The 8,610-nt window shown below is 36.0% G+C and overlaps 1 protein-coding gene across 3 annotated transcripts in view; it reads left to right on the forward strand.

Moving 5' to 3' along the window:
• CDH12 (cadherin 12) overlaps positions 1 to 8,610 on the forward strand; it is a 1,125,215-nt gene that overhangs the window by 906,527 nt on the left and 210,078 nt on the right. The gene's annotated exons all lie outside the window — the stretch shown is intronic.

The raw sequence follows: 8,610 nt of genomic DNA on the forward strand, positions 1-8,610 counted from the left end.
AGCCATTGTGGAAACCAGGATGGCAATTCCTCAAAGAGCTAAAAGCAGAACTACCATTCCAACCAGCAACCCCATTACTGCATATATACCCAGAAGAAAATATGTCATTCCACCATAAAGACACATGCATATAAATGTTAATTGCAGCACTATTCGCAATGGTAAAGATATGGAATCATCCTCAATGCTCATTAATGGCAGTTTGGATAAAGAAAATGTGATATATATGTGTATGTATATACCATGGAGTATGATGGAGCTATAAAGAAGAATAAGATCATGTCCTTTGCAGTAACATGGATGAAGCTGGAGGTTGTTATACTTAGCAAATTAATGCAAGAACAAAAAACCAAGTACTAGCAAATACTGCATGTTCTCACTTGTAAAAGTGGGAGCTAAATGATGAGGACACATGGACATAAAGTTGGGAACAATAGACATGAGTCTACTTGAGGGTGGAGGGTGGCAGGAGAGAAAGGAACAGGAAAAATAATTGTTGAGAACGAGGCTTAGTACCTAGGTGACAAAATGATCTGTACATCAAACCCTGGTGACATAAGTTTACCTATATAACAAACTTTCACAGTTGCCCCCAAACCTAAAATCAAAGTTAAAAAAAAAAAAAAAAAAAGACAGCCCAAACCCATGCTGTACCACATGGCAGCATGGCCAGAGTTTTAATTATTGCAATCTTCAATTACTTGGGTAAAATAAAGATTCTCAGGTGATTAGAGGAAAGAATCTTTATTTACCAATAGTGCTTAATAAGAATACTTGACCATAGATTGATGAGAAAACCATTAATCATCAAATATTTAAATAAAAATAAGAAGTAAAGAATATCATATCTAAGAAAATGATACAAACACTAAGGAAATAGAATTAACAGGAGAAAGTAATGAAAATGTAAATAGCTTTAGTGTCCACAGAGAACTAGGAATCACAAAAATAACCATAAAATATATTTTTTAAAAAACTGCCTGTTACGAGCAATAGTCCAGAATATTAGAAATTAAAAACATCATTAGCAAAATAAAAACGTAGTAAATAGGCTAAATAATAGAAAAGATAAAGCTGATGTCTAAAGATTATCCCAGAATCTGAACTGTGTGAGGGGGAATAATTGCATTACTGGATATAAAAACAACTATTTAATAGACATAGCTACTTGAATGACAAGGCCTATTTTTTTAAAGATGTTAAATTTCCAGTTTATTAATTTTAATACATTTCTGACCAAAATTACTCATTTCTTTTTGTGATCTTATTTTTTGCCTTTATTTTCATTTTTTACATCTTCATGCTGAATTGAAAATAACTTCTACTGACATATATTTCGGTATATTAATTATTTCTTCATTTGTATCTGATCTGCTGGTAAATTATCTCTTATTTTTAAAATTAAAGTAATCACATTTGTTTTTTAAAGGTTTTGCTTATTTCATCTATAATATAATACTTTCACAGTTTTTTCACTATAATTAGTTTAAGCTTTTAACTAAATTTTTGAAGAGTAGAATACTTATTATCTTTCTCTAATTTTATTCAATGTATAAAGTCTTCATGGGTTTAGTTATGTTTCATGTTGTTTTTATTGATTTTAACTTATTTTGCCGTTTCATTGTGTTCTCTGAAAATATTATAAAGTTTAGCTTTAAGATCTTTTTATAAAGCATTTGGGTTTGCTTTTCACAAACACCTGGGCAGTGTATGAGTAGAACCACTTAAAAAAATGTTCCAGGCTTGAGATCACATGGGTCATGTAGTCACACAAACCCAAGTAGAGGATCCAAGCTAGCACTGCTTTAGGTCTGGTTCACCTTATTCTGAGCGTACAGGATTTGGTCATCTCAGTTTTTTAGGGGAGGGCTCTTTAACAAGACTTAACATGTGCTAGTCTTGGGTTTTTTTTTTTTTTTCTTCTTCATTCAGCCTGAGACTGTCAAAATAAATATTAATATTTGTAGAGATCAGCAAATTACAGCTGGTAAGGTTAGAGCCTCACCTCTCTGGGTTCCTCTTTTCAAATTTGGTTTGCTCATTCATTAAAACTTTATAAGCTCTCAATGCTTTTAAAAAGGGGTTTTAAATGTGCAATCACTAGTATTTTTTAAAGTTTTTCATTGAGAAGTATAGTCTGAATAACATCCCACCATAACTAGAGAATGAAATACTTACCTATTACATATGCACTACATTTTACATATTGGGTAATTTGCCTTTTTCTAATTCATTTTATTTTAAAACTCATATTAAAACCTACATTTTATAAGAAGAAAAGCTTGGCATTTGATTAGGACCATGTTAGCTCCACAAATTTCTACCTGAATGACCACAGGCAAGTGATCTGGCATTTGTAAGTTCCTATTTTTTTCTTTTATAAAATGGAAATACATAACTGAGCTTTATGTGAATCAAGAAATTAATATATGAAAAAATCTAACACAGTACCTGAAAATAATAGGAAGTCAATTATTCAGCCTTCCTATCCACCACTAAAATTCTTGGTTATGAACTTCACAAGGGAACACACTGTACCACTACTCTACTCAATAACATGAATTTCATGGTGTATCTTCTGGGGCAAGTGCTTCTTCCAAACAAATTAAACCATGTCACTCACACAATTTTCTTCTGTCTCCTAAGTGTCTGCTATTCTCCTGTTAGTTTTACATTTAATGAGGGATAAATTCTATGTTCACGACCATAATCAAATAGTACCTAGAGAATAAAAGTTACTAAGACCAGGCAACCCTCAATTCAATTAATAACTAATCCCTCTCTTTTGACGAGGTACATCAGTTGTTCCTCCAGTATTAAATCTCCTCGTGTTTTATAAGAAAAAAGAAGACAGATAACAGAATCTCATTAAACATCTTCTGTGCACCCAGACAGGTGTTCTGAGTATTTAAAGCAACACACAGAGTTATAGGATGAAGTTTTATTTCTGAATTTTAACTCAGGCACAAATTTTAAAATATTACTTTATTTATAAATAAAGTGGCACTAACTTGGTAACTTGGAATCATTATATCTTTCTTCATAAAGTATGAGGGCAAGATGGGATAGCAATTAACTCTCTTCATTTTTAATGATTCAACATTAATTTGGATATTAGAAGCTAACACACACACATACTACCCTGAAGAGATAGAAGATGAAGAACTAAGGTACACATGCACACACAGAAGCAATAAGTAACATTTAATTTTAGCTTCAGTGACAGGAGGAGGAGTTCCAATAATCTAAAAAAAAATATCCTAAAGATTTTGGATTAGCTGCTTCTCTTGCTAAGTACATATTTTGTTGCTAATCAATATGCCACGACCAAAATTACAGCAGTGAAAATAGTCATCATTATGATCATTAAGTGATGAAAATAATATTTACGTACTCAACAGTATTACTTATATATACTGATTAAATCCTGCGCTATTGAAAGCAGGATGAATTAGAGCTTACTTTATATCTTAGAATTCTTTTCCATCAATGTCAATTTAGGAAATGAAAGTTGCTTAGATTTCAATGTAATTAATTCATTCGTAATTGGTGTCTATTTGGTTATGTATTTTTTCATAATGTTAAAGTAAAATTTCTATGCTGCAAAAGAAATAGCACTGGAAGATAAGACCTCTCAGCAAGGCGATTTACGTCTATAGAAGGGTATGGGGTGCATGGATGGAGCAATGATGGCCCCACACTTGGACAAGGGGGGAAGGGGTACTTATGCCTGATGGGGAGTCATCCCTACTGCTGTGTCTTCCCCTATTGGCTAGGGTTAGACCGCATAAACTAGACTAATCCTGATTGACTATTTTAAAAAGAGCAGGGGTCCCAGCTGGAGTGGTAGGGTGGGTGTTTTGGTGGGAAGGAGGGTTATGGGTGTGTCAGAGCAGGTAGCCAGAGGTGATCAGGTGACCGGGATGAGTCTGGATGGAGGCGTGAGGAGCAGATGTGAATTACTGATTAGAACCAGTGGAGAAGGTTGTTTACCGGAATTACAAGGAAGTTAAACTTTAAAATAGATAATTAAAGAATAAGAGGGCTGAACATACTGACATACTGATTCCTTGAAGAGAAACTTGGGGTTCACTATAACAATAGAAATAGTCTGAGAGACATTATGTTGTAAATTTTATCCAGTATCTGAGAAACCAATTTTCTGTAAGTCCTATAATACTTATTCTTAAACAAATATGTATCTGCTCATATATATACCACCTTCATGAACTTCAAACCATGAAAAAGTTAATGGTAGGGGTTGGACGGAGTCTACATTTTAAATGCTCTTTAAAAATATTATTACACTGTAGTAGAGGAACTATGAACTGAAGAAGGTTTTCAACCACGCCGCTACCAGCTACAGCTCTACAAATTGTTTTCTACTTTTACTTTAAGGAACTAAAATTGGAAACAAAGAGAGGAGAATTATTTCTTCCTTTTCTCTTCCCTCCCTCCTCATCCTAGCACCAGTCATCCCTGACCATGATTTTTAAAGAGTACAAATTGCTCCTCTTCTCAGAGGTGGAAATACACAGAAAAATATACAAAAAAACTAAATTCTGTCAAAATATATTTAAAGAGGTTTATTCACAGCCAGTGTAAGTGGCCAAGGCAGGGGTTCCACTATCTCAAGAGGTTTTGAGAAAGTATGCTCAAGGCAGCTGGTTATAGTTTGGTTTTATAGCTTCCAGGGAGACAAGAATTGCAGATAATTGCAGGTAGGTCAGGGGAGGAGCTTGCAAGTCATAGGTGGGTTTCAGGTATCCTTTAGTTGACAACTGGTTGAGAGAGTTATGCTATTGTTAAAAGGCTTGTAATTGATAGAAAGGAATGCCTGAGTTAGATAAGAGTGGGGAAAGACCAGTGATCTTATTAAGTAGATGAAACCTCATACGTGGCAGCCCTCGGAGAGAACAGATGCTAAATGATTCTTTTCAGACCTTTAAAGGTATCAGACTCTCAATCTCTCCTAGATCCCAGAAAGGCATAGAAAGGGAAAGTGTGGCTGCATTAATGAAGATTCTCTACAGATGCAAATTTCCTCTACCTCCATTTGCTGGCCTTGCCACAGCCATTTCAAAACACGCAAAGAAATATATTTTAAGGCAAAATATTTTGATATCCTTCAGAGCCTGCTGTCTGTTATGTGATGCTGTACCAGAGTCCAGGTGGAAGACAAGCCACATCATACAGGGTAAATAAAAACCCATGTAAAGAGATTTTATCAATTGTAGGGCTGACTCCCCAGTTTCTTTAAATAGGAATTTGGGCAAGAAGAAAAAAAAATCAGAATTTAGTCCTCCACTCAAATATTTTATTCATTCAAATGCTTATTCAAAGCACTACATCCTCCAAGAACAGAAAGTAGTATAGTGTCTCTCCTGAAGACTTTCATCCCATATCACGGCATGGGTTCTTCTTGTCCAAGAACTTCTGAGAACATCTTTCCGAAGGAGTTCATGGTCTCAACAACTGTCACAGAGAGAAAGAATACAAGAAGACAAGACGGGAAAGTTAGTCAGTGGCTTTCATTCCTCACCACCGCTGTGTGCTGGTTCTCTGGTACTGTGCTGTCATGATGCTTTGGACTTTTACTCTGACAATATCCTAGTGCTGTTATCAGCAGTCTCCTATCCTCAACACCCTGCTTTCCATAAAAATGCAACCAAGCCAGATGGCTGTGATCTGGTGGGATTCTAGTTCCATTTGCACTCTCCAAAGCAGTCTTCTACCAAGGAACATTCAGGCCTCCAAGGTTAAGATAACCATATACTCCAGTGCAAAATTCTCCACCTCACTAATTCAAGTTCCAGAGGAAAAGCCTAAATAAGGCTCTCCACTGTGAGTCACTCTTTGAACAGTAAGAACAGACACTTAAATGATGATAACTAATGCAAGTAGCACTAATGTAAGAACTCTGGAACTATTAGTACCCTCATCTTCCAGATGAGAGAATTCAAGGACAGATGATTTACCTAACCTGCCTGAAGATGCAGTAGAATAACAATAAGGAAATCCAGGCATTGCGGGCCTGAATGCTGCTACCTAGCCACTCCTCTTTATGGCTTCTCCATTGTGTCTTCCTGCCAGTTCAGCTCTAATAGGAATAAGCAGATGCCATCCAAAAGCTTTTCAAATTTGAATGAAGACAGCCTGAGGGTTGGTGTTGATGAACTTTACCTCACTGATGTCTCTCCTCCTTAGGCAAACTTGTTCTTCCCTGCTATTTGAGAGACATGTTCTTCCTCTTCTACTTCAAAAGAGCTAAAATGCACCTTTGTTTGCATAACAAAGATAGTGCGGTGAAGTACTTTCTTTCATTGTCAAGGAAATGACTCCAAATAACTTTCTTTTAGCATAGAGAAAGCTGCTGTTTTGATTTATTCGCATCTCACATATGAATATATTTTAATTAAGTTTCAACAGGTAAAGCTGAATTAGAAAGAGAAATTATAAAGTCATTTCTCAAAGAAAGAAGGTAGGGTTTATAAATAGTAATAACCTTAGTAGACTCGATGACTCACACCTGTAATCCCAGTGCTTTGGGAGGCTGATGCAGGTGAATCACCTAAGGTCAGGAGTTTGAGACCAGCCTGCACAAAGTGCTGAAACCCCTTCTCTACTAAAAATACAAAAATTAGCTGGGCATGGTGAGCACCTGTAATTTCAGCTACTTAGGAGGCTGAGGCAGAAGAATCACTCGAACCAGGGAGGCAAAGGCTGCGGCGAGCCGAGATCATGCCACTGCACTCCAGCTTGGTGGACAGAGTGAGACTCCACCTCAATACATACACACAAACATATTAATAACCTTTTTAAAGAAATAATTATGGCTATTTCTAGGTCTAATGATACTTCTTTAATCATCCTGAAAACGACGTTATTTCTTGGCATGACAATGCAAGGTAAAATATTTAAAAATGCAATTTGACTTTCTTTTTAAAATTTATGTATCTGATATATTACTATAGCCTCACTTGCATTTTTAAATTAATTGCTGTTTCTCTCTTTTCACTTTCATCTTACCTATATTGTGTATGAATTTAGCCTTTTTATACGGACATAATTTTTTAAAATATTTATTTATGGGGTACAAATGCAATTTAGACAATACTGTTGGCTATGTTTTTGGTTTTTTCTGTTTTTTTAACTACTCTGACAATCTATGAATTTTAGTTGGTTTTTACAGGCCTTTTATGATGAACAATTTGTATGTTGTGGTTGGTCTACCACTTTGTTATTTGCTTCTGTTTGTTTCTAAGTCTTTTATTCCTTTGTGTCTCTTTTTCTTGCTTTCCAAAGGGTGATACAAATATGTTAGGATTCCATCTTAATTTAGTCATAGTGTTTTTAAATACAACGTTGCATTACTTAATGACAATAAGTACATTCTGAGAAATGCATCATTAGGCAATTTGTTCACTGTGTAACATCAATGAGTGTACTCTATGTGTAATCAGAGTTGGCATAGCCTACTACGCATCCTGGACTCTATGGTACAGCCTACCGTTCCTGTTCCTCATCTACAAACCTGTACAGCATGTTACTGCGCTGAATACTGTAGGTAACTGTGACATAATGGTTTTTGTGCATCTAAACATAAAAAAGGTACAGTAAAGAATCCAGTGAAAAAGATTAAAAATGGTATGCCCGATTAGAGCGCTTACCATAAATGAAGTTTGCAGGACTGGGCGCTGCTCTGAGTGAGTCAGTGAGTAAGTGCGAGTAAATGTAAAGTCCTATGGTATTATTGTACACAATTGTAGACATTATAAACACTGAATAGTACACTTAGGCTACACCAATTTTATATAAAAACTTATTTTCTTGAAATTATATTAAACTTATCCTACAGTAACTTTTTTACTTTATAAATTTTTTTATTTTTATTTTTATTTTTTTTGAGACAGAGTCTTGCTCTATTGCCAGGCGCCAGGCTGGAGTGCAGTGGTGCAATCTCGGCTCACTGCAACCTCCGCCTCCTGGGTTCAAGCAATTCTCCTGCCTCAGCCTCCCAAGTAGCTGTGACTACAGGCGCATGCCACCACACCTGGCTAATTTTTGCATTTTTTTTTTTTTTTTGACATGGAATCTTGCTCTGTTGCCAGGCTGGAGTGCAGTGGCGCAATCTCGGCTCACCGCAACCTCCACCTCCTGAGTTCAAGCGATTCTTCTGCCTCAGCCTCCCGAGTAGCTGGGACCACAGGTGTGCGCCACCACGCCTGGCTAATTTTTGTATTTTTAGTAGAGACGGGGTTTCACCATGTTGGCCTGGATGGTCTCAATCTCTTGTCCTCGTGATCTGCCCGCCCTGGCCTCCCAAAGTACTGGGATTACAGGCGTGAGCCACTGTGCCCGGCCCTACTTTATAAATTTTTAAACTTAACTTTTTGACTCATTTATGATAACACTTAGCTTAAAACACATATTGTACACAGAAATATTTTCTTTCCTTATATCCATATTCTCTAAGATTTTTGATGTTTATCTTTTAATTTTTTTAATGTTTGTTACAAACAAAGACACAAATACACATATTAGCATAGAAGCTCCTCTAGGCCAATAACACATATGGATCTTTCGTCATCTTTTATAGTAACAAAGCCC

Source organism: Sapajus apella, unplaced genomic scaffold (genome assembly GCF_009761245.1).
Source record: "Sapajus apella isolate SASKATOON/1434 unplaced genomic scaffold, GSC_monkey_1.0 scaffold11, whole genome shotgun sequence".
Taxonomy (NCBI): Eukaryota; Metazoa; Chordata; class Mammalia; order Primates; family Cebidae; genus Sapajus; species Sapajus apella.